Source organism: Mastigoproctus giganteus, chromosome 11 (assembly GCF_048544385.1).
Source record: "Mastigoproctus giganteus isolate SK-2022 chromosome 11, ASM4854438v1, whole genome shotgun sequence".
NCBI classification, from domain to species: Eukaryota; Metazoa; Arthropoda; class Arachnida; order Uropygi; family Thelyphonidae; genus Mastigoproctus; species Mastigoproctus giganteus.
In genome coordinates this window covers 156,092,349-156,105,336 of record NC_143585.1, presented here as the reverse complement: position 1 = coordinate 156,105,336, position 12,988 = coordinate 156,092,349, and the positions used below count along the sequence as shown (strand labels likewise).

Here is a 12,988-nt window from a genome sequence, read left to right as displayed (position 1 = left end):
ATCATCTGTAAAGTGTGCCCAGGGCCTATCTATACAAGGAGGTGGGATGCAACTAAGCATGAACTGCTGCGAACCTTGACATCTCATATTGATTATCCCAAGCGAGCTTGGGATCATTATAAAAAATCTGCATCCACTGGTGGAGGGCAAGACCAAGCAGAATCCAGTAACCAGGGAGGCCAGGCAAGGAGAACAACTAAATCCCACCCCTTTAGCACAAGGCTAAGGGCCAGCAAAAAAAGAAAACAATAAAAATGAATAAAGAATTAAAAATAATGACAATAAAAATAAAATTCTGCCTCTTCATGGTAGTGAAGAAGCCAGCAAATCCTATCCCCTCAAAACATTAAGTGGAAATAATAGAATAATAATATAAATAATTGGATAAATAAGTAAAAATAAATTTAAAATATAAAAAATTCTGTACCTGAGAGGATCTCAAAATATGAAATACTAACAAATAAAAATAATGAAAGATAAGTAAATAGAAATGAGAGAAAAAAATAATAGATATATCCTGCCTCTTTGAAATAGTGAGGGCACAGAAAATGCTGTGCCCACATATTAAATTTCTGTGTCTTTTAGGGCACAGGATTTTCTGTGCCCTAAAAGACAACTAATAAAAATAAATAAGAATAGGAAGAGAGGTTACAATAAATGTCACAATGCGTCTACTTGAACACAGGTCCCAGTCAGCCTGGTCCAGTTTTTAGACAAATACCCAATCAGTGAAATCGGATAGAGAAGTTTAGGAAGTCTAATTGTATTGTTCTCCTTGCCTGGCCTCCCTGGTTATTGGATTGCTGGCATCTGCTTGGTCTTGCCATTTAGGAAGTTTAGTTTTAAGGGCACAAAAGGTGATATAGTTGTACACGTTGGCACTAATGATATCAAGAGTAGGAGACCGGCAGAATTGCTTAACAAGTACAGGTCACTGTTGAAAAAAAGCCGTGAAATAGGATTGAATTTGAAAGTGTCTGTAATTCTGCCCAGACACGATAGGAGGGAGTATATGATGAGAGCCTTGTCGATCAATTCGGCCCTGGAAAGATTGTGCAAGGCTCAAGGGGTAGAATTTTTTTCAGCCTGGACTGTACTTGTTAACAGGAGAGACTGCTTCTACAGGGATGGGATACACTTAAATAGAAAGGGTGCAAGAATATTTGCTGATGCTATCGAGGCAGTGTTAGGTGGGTCGGAAAACTGCTAGATTGGGGGGAGACAAAGACGAATAGATTAACAGTAGCACTGGCAGAGGGGAAAGAGATTCTTGCACTGCTTCTATTGGAATGAGCAGAAGCCTGAAACACAAGACGCAGGATATTTCAGAGACTGCCGGGAGTCATTGCAGTACAAGTAATCACATGGGTTGTGTTAGGGTAGCTAAGAATAGAAATAGGTGCATGTATACTTGCGTGTACACCAATGCTAGGAGTTTAGTAAATAAATTTGATGAATTTGAGGTATTGCTCAAAACATCAAAGGCAGATATTGTTGGGATATCAGAGACGTGGTGTCACACAGATATAAGGAATGCAGAACTGGAATTTGGGGAGAACAATGTCTACAGAAAGGATAGACTGGATAGGAAGGGAGGAGGGGTTATGCTATTAGTTAAGAAATACATAAAATCCAAGGAAGTGAAGCCAGTCGACATTGCTGGACAGTGCAGTGTCGAGTCAGTTTGGTGTGACATAAGCACTGGGAGATCAAAATTGAGAGTAGGAGTGTGCTATAGGCCTAATGACTCTGATGAGTATAATAAGAAACTGTACAGGGAAATAGAGTGGGCCAGTAATTCAGAGAGTCTTATAATGGGAGATTTTAATTTCCCAGATATTGACTGGAATTTGGGGGCTGGTCACTCACACATTAGCAAGGCTTTTGTGGATTTATTGGATGATTGTTTTCTACATCAGCATGTTCGGGAGGCAACTAGAGGGAGGAATACTCTTGATTTGATTATCAGCAGTGATTCTTCATGCATTAAGAATCTGCAGATAAATGAACCACTAGGTGGCAGTGATCCCAGTGTGCTGAAATGGGATTTACTCAAAGAGGTAACTACCATTAGGGGTAAAGGAAAGGGTTATTGCTTTCGTAAAGTCGACTATGATGGACTGAGACAGTATTTAAATTCTATACAGTGGGACCAACTGATGATGTTACCAACAGCAAATGCAAAATGGGAAGCATTCAAAGATTGTTAGCTACCTGAGTAGCTAACAAACCTATCTTGGAAGCTACTAGGCTTTACATACCAACTAAGAAATATTGTTCAAGGTTTCGGCCTAAATGGATGTCAGATGAACTGATGAGGCATATGGTAGAGAAGAAACATCCATGGGATACATACAAATTAACAACACATGACACAGAAGCCTATGATAGATACAAGTTGATCTGTAACCAAGTTACGAAGGAGGTTAGGCAGGCGAAGGCAGATGACGAGAAATCCTTGGCAAGGGATGCAAAGAAAATCAGCAAAGAGTTCTTTACTTATGTAAACTCTAGAAGGAAGGGGATGAATCAGATTGGTCCACTTGATATCGATGGGTCAACTGTTGATGATCCTGCTCAGGTAGCTAACAAACTAAATGAATATTTTGCATCGACATTCACACATGAGTAGTTATTTAGCGAGGGGAAAGCCAGAGGTGTATTCAACTCTAGCAGTAAGCTAGAGAATCTTGTAATAACTGAGAGTAAAGTGGAGGAGAAATTGTTGAAGATAAACACAAGAAAGGCACCCAGGGTGGATGGGATCTATTCAGTTATATTAAAGGAGGCAGCAAAGGAAGTAAGCAAACCCTTAGCCATAATTATGAGAGCTTCCTTGGACTCAGGGGAGGTACACACAGACAAATGTCACCCCAATTCACAAAGGAGGATCCAAGGCTGACACAAGTAATTATAGACCTGTGAGTTTAACTTCTGTTCCAGGAAAATTAATGGAGGCACTAGTTAAAGAAGCACTGCAGGATCATTTAGACAAGACTTCAGTTATAGCTTGGACAAAACCATGCTGTGTTAAGGGGAAGTCATGCCTGACCAATTTGATTGGATACTATGATGCAGTCACAAAGGAACTGGATGCAGGGAATAACTTTGATATTATATACTTGGATCTTAGAAAGACTTTTGATACTGTTGCACGTGGAAGACTGCTGCACAAATTGGAGCAGTGTGACATTGGAGGCAAATTGCTGCTGTGGATAAAGGTGTGGCTGAGAAGGAGAAGACAGAGAGTGGTAATCAATGGACACTGCTCGTCATGGAGTAATGTTATTAGTGGAGTCCCTCAGGGCTCAGTGTTGGGTCCATTATTGTTTTCTGTATTCATAAATGATACTGATGAGGGTATATCGAGCTTAATGTCGAAGTTTGCAGACGATACAAAGGTAGGCAGGGTTGTCAAGGACACTACCGACACTATGCTGCTGCAATAGGATCTGGAAAGGTTGAGCAGATGGGCTGAGAGGTGGCAAATGAAGTTTAACATTGATAAATGTAAAGTACTACACATGGGAAACAGCAAGCCCAGAGCAACGTATCAACTCTGTGGTACTACACTGACAGTTGTAGAGAATGAAAGGGACCTGGGGGTGGTTGTGCAGGCAGATATGAAGTTCTCTGAGCAGTGCAGACGGGCTGCAAGAGTAACTCATGGTGTATTGTCAATGATATATAGGAATTTTTCTAGCAGGGATAAGGAGGTGATTATTCCCTTGTATAAGGCAATGGTCAGGCCACACCTAGAGTACTGTATAGAGGTCTGGAGGCCTCATTTCAAGAAGGATGTAGAGCTGCTGGAACGAGTACAAAGAAGGGCAACAAGATTAGTGAATGGAACAAAGGGGTGCTCTTACGAAGAAAGGCTTAAATTTTGCAAATTACAGTGTCTGGAGACTAGGCACCAGCGAGGTGATCTGATAGAGGTGTATAAGGCCTTGAATGGTTTGAGCATGCTCAATGCTGATGGGATTCTTCCTCTCGCTCAGAATAATCACCTGAGAGGGCATAAATTTAAATTGAGGAAAGACAGATATAGGATAGACGTGCGGAAATTTGCCTTTAGCCAGCGGGTGGTTGGTTGGTGGAACAGACTTCCATTCCTTGTCGTGGAAGTTGATAGCCTAAATAAGTTTAAGGCTCAACTGGACAGGTATTTTGAACGAACAGAGGGGTGAAGTGGAAGTGGGTTTTTTTTTTGGCTGATGCTGCATAAGCTTGCTTTCTTGCATCAAATGCCTCTACTAATGCTAAAGTCCTGAGCCATTTGTCTTCTGACTATCTTGATTAACTTGCTGAGCAATTCCTTGATGACATCTATTGAATAGATATGCTTCTTTAGTTAGTAGTTGTTTCCACTGATTTGTCTGTATTTGTTCTATTTCTATAGAAGATTTTTTTCTTGTGAAGAAGGAAGACAAAATTTTGAAGCATTTTTATTATTCACAAACCTTTGTTCGTCCCCTGGGGAGACAGCAGTCAAAAACTAGAAATTAGCAGAAAACAAAGGTCTTCATTTCATAGATAGTGATAAATCATATGCTCCCATCTTCAACACCACTGCATGCAGACAGATCTGTAGTTACAAGGCTGAAGTGATAAAGCTTATAATTTTTGGACCCACAATCAGTTAATAGATATGATGTATATAAGCTTGTGAACCATTTCTTTATCTCTGTCTTGCTTGTAAAGATGACATCAATGAAAAAAGAATTGGTAACACATCCTTTGGTATTGTTTGCTGAACAAATGCCTCAGATGCTGAGGCACTTGTCCGAGCACCAGAATTTTTTACTCTTGGTGTCTGCATTTAAGTCAACTGTAGTGGGTATTCTACATTTTAGTCTATAAAACTTATGTATTAAACTTGTATTAAACTTTTATGAACCAGATAAAGGTCCAGAGGCATGAGTCCAGTCAGAACCTGAAGCACAGCAGTAGAGACTGTTCTGTAAGCCTTAGAAGTTGAGTAATATTGTTCTCCAAAGAGTTGATAGTTTGGTTTGGATAGTGGATTTTTTTGCCCTATGGAACCACACCAGCCTCCTTGTAATAAAGTAGTAGCATTTTGTGATTAAAACACCTAGTCCTGTTTGGAAATTCTAATTTGAGAGCCAGTAATCTTTTTTTTATCTTGACAGGTTATTTACATGTAATATAAAACACACAAATATACATTGTGATCACTGAATTTGACCACCTATCTAATACCATGTTGGACCATAATCACATGGATAGCACCCACTACTCGCTTAGGAATTGACTCCACTAAATGTCTGAAGATGTGCAGCCATCCTGCCTGCAAGGCTTTCCAGAGTGTTGAAAGAGATGATGGTTGTGTCCACACGCCTTACCTCCCATTCCAAAACATATCACAGGTGTTCAATTGGATTTGGGTCAGGTAAATTTAGAGGATAATCATGATGGGTGATGTCTCCACTGTGTTCCTTGAACCACGCATGCACAGTGCAGGCCTGATGATAGAGCACATTGTCTTTGAAGATCCTGTTTCTGCCCAGGCAGAAATGCAACATGGCAGGGTGCACACCACGGTCTCCTAAGAACTGCCAGTAGACCTCACCAGCGAAACGTTGGTCAACACACCAGGAGTCCTAGTTCTTGTCAGCATCATATTAAGCAACGATGACAACTGTCAGACCTGCCATTGGGCCTATACAGCAGAGAGTACCCTTTGCTCACCACAAACATCCACCTTGTGTAATCCTTTACAGTTCTGTTGGCAGGAAGTGGTTTGAACAGTTCAAAACCATTCTTTGAATACCATTACAACAGCGGGCTGTGAGCAACCAACAACACATACTGTGTTTGATATGAAAGTACCCGACACATAAGCTCCCACTTTTTGAAACTCCATGATATCTTTACTACCTCCCATAACTGCTACTTTAACTCTGACTTGCACAACCAAATGCAAATTGGTATATTGGGTACAATTGTACAAGAGTACACTTGAAAGGAAGAAGTTTTTATGGCTCCAACTAATAGAAAAACTTTCTTAAATTTTTGCTTTTTTATTGACTTAAATTGGCATAATAATGTATTTTACAGAGTTGCTTTATATTCCTAGTAACAATACTTTAGTTTAATTTGAACTAAGAGATTTTGTATGTTATTACTTAGTATCAGTAAGGGTATCCAAACCACGTGTTGGACAAGTTTTTCCGCTGCTGCAAATGAGTTTTTAATTATATTTAGCCAGTTTATTGACTTTTAAGTGTTAGATTAAATTATTTTTTATAAATAGCTTATAAACCTAGTCAAGCTCTGTGGTTTATTTTAAATTTATACCTCTTGTCCATAGATTTACCATTTGTAACTTGCCGCCATTGTTATACGATACAATGTATACCCCAAACTAGATATCATAAGGTTTAACGGAAAACTAGATAGTGAGTATAGTATTATCAATTAATTAGTAAAATTTACAAATCTTATTAAATTAATTGTCAATTAAATTTTCATCTTAGATTACGTTATAACGTAATCTAAGATGAAACTGAACCTGGCCTGTTATAACGTAATCTAAGATGTACTTTAACTAAATACATATAACGACCCAGTTTTTACCAACATAACATAATTAATACATATAACTTGACAGGAGATAAGAAAGTCATAACGTAACTCGGAGATAATATTCAATACTGAAATACATATATGTAGTGTTATAACTGCATTGGGATATAAGTTTAGGATATAAGTTTAGGGTTATATTTTGTATTAGAATTTTATTTTAAATTGAATAGAAATCATGACTCAGACCACAGCAGCAAAGCAAAAGGCTCAAACTAATCGTACTGCTGTGGCTCAGGGGAGAACTGGGGGGGGGTAGCATTAGTCCTCTGAATCACAGCCTTTTGAAATTCACTGCTTGTTTCATGTCTGTGGATCAATCAGGGATGGGACACAATATTGCCAAGGGTCTTTGTATGTGCACAATTGTAAGGAGTGTGAGAAAATCAAGCGCCAACTCAGCATTGTTATGGGCCTATGTGAGAGACTGAAGGACAGGGTGGATGCCCTTGAAGGATTTAAATTGAGGGACCCATCAAGCTCTCAACTGCCTACATCAATGCCAGAGCTTGCACTTCAACATCATGCAACACAGCAGCAACCCCCAAGGCAGAATGCACAGGTCCCAAGGAAACTAGTTGTTGTCGGTGACTATTCTTAGGGAAACAGGGAACAAATTATGCAAAAAGGATATGTCTGCCAGGGGCAAAAGTTGATGATGTAGAGCAGATATCATCTTAGAATTAGAATTAGTAGAAGCATACGATGCAAGAGAGATAGCTTTTGTAGCATCAGCCAAAAAAAAAAAAAAAAAAAAAACCTCCCATTTCACCCCTCCATTCGTTCCAAATGCTTGTCCAGCTCAGCCTTAAATTTATTTAGGCTATTAGTTTCCAAGAGGGCTTAAAGGGGAACAAGTATCCTGTGTGTTATCAGACACTCAGCCTAAAACACTGATGAATCCAATATCTCTCTATTACAGAAGATTTAGGAGAAGTCCGGTTGGCCTGCCTCCCTAAAATCCACTCATGCACACCTTCTCGATGGTAAGCTAGTTGTTGTTGTTTTTAGGAGCATTAGCAGCTAAGGCCATATTGCTCCGGGATATGCGGTGGTCATTCCCTGACCTTTCCACATCCTCCGTATTTGGTGGTGACGGGCTCGAACCCCGGTCTAATCAAGAAGCGTGTGCTACGCACTGCTGCTCCTTCCCACCTGGCTACGGAGGCGCCTTCGATGGTAAGCCCTGTTACGTCACTTAGGTGGCAACGAACATGTAGAGTGGTTCTCTTCAAGACGCCTGGTCAGCGTGAAGAGGAAAAGACCAAACCCTCCAGCACATGAAAGCACAACGAAGCAAATGGCCCTCAGTCCCCAGCAGCTTTCACTGTCCCTCTTACGGCAGTGAGAGGATCAGAGTGGAAGCAGAGGGTGCTAAGAATCTCTGGGTACGACCAGGCTGCCATGCACGGAAACTGAACCTGGCCTGTTATAACGTAAGAACACTCATTGGTGAAGACAGGTTATTAGAGCTGGAAAAGGAATTGGAAACTGTGAATTGGAATATCATCGGTTTGGCTGAAACAAGAAGAAGAAATAAATCACTTATAAGTTTATCAAGTGGAAATCTGCTGTACACCAATGGAAACAGTGAAAGGAGTGAAGGTGGAGTTGGGTTTCTGGTCCATAAAGATTTTAAAAACAACATTTTGGAATTCAAAAGTACATCACCAAGAGTGTCAAGCCTAATACTCAAGATTTCTAAGAGATACAAACTAAAGATTATAATGATTTATGCACCAACATCGAGCCATGATAATGAAGAGTTTGAAGAAATGTATACCGAAATTGAGAGTCTTCTAGATGAGCATAAAACCCACTACACTATTATTATGGGAGACTTCAATGCTAAGGTTGGAAAAAGACAAAACAGCGCAGAAAGGGGAACAATACGAAATTTTGGAATTGGTGAAAGAAATGAAAGAAGTGAAAGACTTGTGGAATTTGCAGAATCTCAAGGATTGTCAGTAATGAACACTTTTTTCAAGAAAAGGGTGAACAGAAAGTGGACATGGAAGAGTCCAAATGGATTAACTACTAATGAAATCGACTTCATCCTCACTAACAGAAGATATATTGTGAATGATGTTACTGTCCTGAATAAGGTAAATGTTGGAAGTGATCACAGAATGGTAAGATGTACACTTGATATAGATGTAGGAAAGGAAAAAACTGACTCGAGTAAATAATACAAAGGTCTTTGAAATAACAGAGGAGGAGAAAAAGCAGTATGTACTGGAACTTAAGAACAAGTTTGAGCTTCTGCAGACTGCTCAGGACCAAGATATCGACGAGGAATATTACAACTTTCTGAAAGTGATAAAGCCCAAGAAACCTATAGGGAAACAGAAATCCAAAGAAGAGAAAATTAGTCAAGAAACACTTGTCATGATGAACCAAAGACGACAAATGAAGAGCAAGAAAAACACTGACAGGGAGAAAATTGAGTATACTGAGTTATGCAAAGCCATTAGAAAGAGACTCAGAGAGGACATAAGAAGATTTAACACAAGAAAAGTAGAACAAGCATTAAGGGAAAACAAAGGATTTAAATCAGCAGCCATGAGCAGTAATACAGAAAGACAAATGATACTGAAACTGAAGAATAGCGATGGTGTACTTCTAAACAGCAGAGAAGGCATAATTCAAATAGCAAAAGACTACTATAGAGAATTATACAAGGAGCAGGGGAATGATGCCAGCAGTGGGGAAGGTGGATTGCAAAGTAGCAACACATACAACATACCCAATATTCTTCCTGATGAGGTAGAACATGCATTGAAGAAAATGAAGAATCAGAAAGCCCCGGGGGAAGATGAAGTTACTGTAGATTTGTTAAAACTAGGAGGAAGAGACATAACACAAAAACTGGCAAGGCTCTTCACAAAGTGCATTAGAAAAGGTGTGACACCTAAGCAGTGGAATAATGCAATCATAGTTCTGCTGCATAAGAAAGGAGATAAATCAGAAATTGGAAATTATAGACAAATTAGCTTGCTATCCCACATCTACAAGTTGTTCACAAGGGTCATTACTAACAGATTAGAAAGAATACTTGATGAGAATCAACCGAAAGAGCAAGCTGGCTTTAGGACAGGATTCTCAACTATGGATCACCTTCATGTAATATCACAGCTAATGGAGAAAGCAAATGAATATAAAACACCATTATGCCCGGCATTTGTGGATTATGAAAAGGCATTTGACTCCACACAGCATAAGGCAATGTTTCAGGCACTGGAAAGACAAGGCATTGATACCCCATATATTATGATTTTGAAGAAAATATATGAGAGTGCTACTTCCTTTATTAGACTAGACAAAGACAGTAGGAAATTTAAAATTGAGAAAGGAGTTCGACAAGGAGACACAATATCTCTGAAGCTGTTTACTGCTGCCCTTGAGGAAGCTTTCAGGACATTAGACTGGTCGCAGAAAGGAGTCAATGTGAACGGAGAGTACCTAAACCATTTACGATTTGCAGATGACATTGTGGTCATTAGCCACGATCCCAACGAATTAGAGGAAAATGTTAATCAGTTATGCACAGCTAGTAAGGATTTTGGACTAAAGATGAATATGGCTAAAACAAAAGTAATGATGAACAAGTATGCCACAGAAAGGGAAATAATGATTGAAGGAGCAGTAATTGAAAAGGTGGAGTCATATACTTATCTGGGACAAGTCATTAGCTGTAATAATGATAAATGGCTGGAAGTCAAGAGAAGAATAAATTTTGGATGGATAGCATTCAGGAAATATAGTCACATACTGAAGAGCAATGTCCCAGTTTGTCTGAAACGTAAAATAATGAATCAATGTATACTCCCCACCATGACTTATGGAAGTGAAACTTGGACACTCACCAAAAGAATGGAAGAGAAGCTGAGAACTACACAGCGAAGAATGGAACGAATCATATTGGGAATCAGACTGTTAGATAAGAAGAGAAACACATGGATTAGGCAACAAACTCAAGTAAAGGACATTCTGATCAAAACTAAAGAATTAAAATGGTCTTGGGCAGGACACATAGCTCGAAGACATGATGACAGATGGACTAAGAAAATAACAGAATGGTATCCAAGAGGAGCTAGAAGAAAACCTGGAAGACAAAGGCGGAGATGGATAGATGAAATTCATGAGTTTGTGGGTAGTAAATGGATGGCCAGTGCTCAAAACAGAAGGAACTGGAAAGTTGCTGGAGAGGCCTTCATCCTGCAGTGGATTGAAAATGGCTGATGATGATGATGATTAGTTTCCAAAACAAAAGATGGAAGCCTGTTCCACTAATCAACTACCTGCTAGCTAAAGGCAAATTTCCACACATGTATTCTATAACCTCAATCATTCCTCAATTTGAAACTGTGCCTGCTCAGGTTCTTAGTCTGAGCAAGAGAAAGAATCCCATCAGCATTCAGCTCAACCCATTCAAGGCCTTATACACCTCAATCAGATCACCTCACAGGTGCCTAACTCTGTAGATGCTACAACTTGCAGAATTTACACCTCTCTTGGTAAGAGCACCCCTTTGTTCCTCTCACCAAACTCATTGCCGTTCACAATATTTGTTCTAGCAACTCTAGATCTTTCCTAAAATGAGGCTTCCAGATCTGTACACAGTACTCAAGGTGTGGCCCGACCATTGCCTTATACAAAGGGATAATCACCTCCACGTCTCTGCTAACAAAATTCCTATATATCATTGACAAAATTCCACGACCTGCCCTGGCAGTCCATCTTCACTGCTCAGTGAACTTCATATTTGGCAGCATAGTTACCCCCAGTTCTTCTTCACTTTCCACTTCCCGATGGTACATTTCCCTTTGGTTATTGCTACATCCTTCCTAAAAGGAAGGTGCAGTGCTTTGCATTTGTCAATGTTAAACTTCAGTTGCCACTTCTCAGCCTATTTTCCCAACTTATCTAGATCCAGTTGGAGTAGCATACTGTCCTTACTGTTGTTAACAACCCTGCCAACCTTTGTATCATCTGCAAACTTAGATATTAACCTGATATACCTTCATCAATATCATTGATATATAAACAAAACAACAATGGGCCCAACACCGAACCCTGAGGAACTCTACTCATAACATTTGTCCACAAAGACACCATCCAACGATTACCACTCTGTCGTCTCCCACTCAACCATCTCTTTATTCATTGTAGCAACATACCTATCCAATTTGTACAGAGGTCTTCCACGTGCAACAGTATCAAAAGCTTTTCATGAAATCTAAGTTTATGATATTAAAATTATTTTTGGCATTCAGTTTGTTTGTGACCACATCTTAGTATCTAATCAGATTGTTCAGACAACACATCTCTTTAACAAACCCATGCTGTGTCTTAACTATTACTGCAGTCTTGTCTAGATGATCTTGCAATGCTTCTCTAACCAGTGATTCCATTATTTTCCCCGGAACACAAGTTAAACTAACAGGTTTGTAGTTACTTGTGTAACCTTTTGAACCCCCTTTTGTGAATTGGTGATACATTTGCACACCTCCAGTCCATGGGGACCTCCCCTGAGTCCAAGGAAGCTCTCATAATTATGGCTAAGGGTTTTCTTACTTCCTTTGCTGCCTCTAATATAACTGAATAGATCCTGTCCACCCCAGGTACCTTCCTTATGTTTTAGCTTCAACAATTTCTCCACTACTTTGCTCTCAGTTATAACAAAATCACTTAAGTCCCTGTTAGCATTTGATAAATGTCTGGCACACCCCTCATTGAATAACTCCTAATGTGTGAATGTAGATACAAAATACTCATTTAGTTTATCATTCATGATCATCAATAAACAAACATTTATGTTAAGTGCTCCAATCTGATTCATCTCTTTCCTGCTAGAGTTTACATAAGTAAAGAACTTTTTGCTGTTTTTCTTTGCATCCTTTGCCAAAGATTTATCGTAATTTGCCTTCACCTGCCTAACTTCCTTTGTGATTTGATTACAGACTAGTTTATACCTGCCATAGGCTTCTGTGTCACCTGATACTTCATATGCATCCCATACAATTTTTTTTCTCTGTCACGAGCCTCATTAATTCATCTGATATCTATTTAGGCCTAAACTTTGAATAGTATTTGTTTGTTTATTATTTGAATTTTAGGAGCATTAGCAACTAGGGCCATACAGCTCCGGGGATAAGCGGTGGTCATTCCATGACCTTTCCGCATCCTACGTATTTGGTGGTCACGGGCTCGAACTCCAGTCCAATCAAGAAGCGTGTGCTACGCACTACTGCTCCTGCCCAACTGGCTACTGAGGCACCAACGGTATTTGTTAGTTGAAATGAAAAGCCTAGTAGCCTCCAAAATTAAGTCCCCGAAGGCTTCCCATTTATAAATCAACGTTGGCAACATCATCAGTCAA

General features: G+C 39.5%; 1 protein-coding gene across 4 annotated transcripts in view; it reads right to left on the bottom strand.

Moving 5' to 3' along the window:
* The window catches only part of Trm7-32 (tRNA methyltransferase 7-32), a 204,503-nt gene that overhangs the window by 24,899 nt on the left and 166,616 nt on the right, over window positions 1-12,988 (bottom strand). The window lies entirely within an intron of this gene.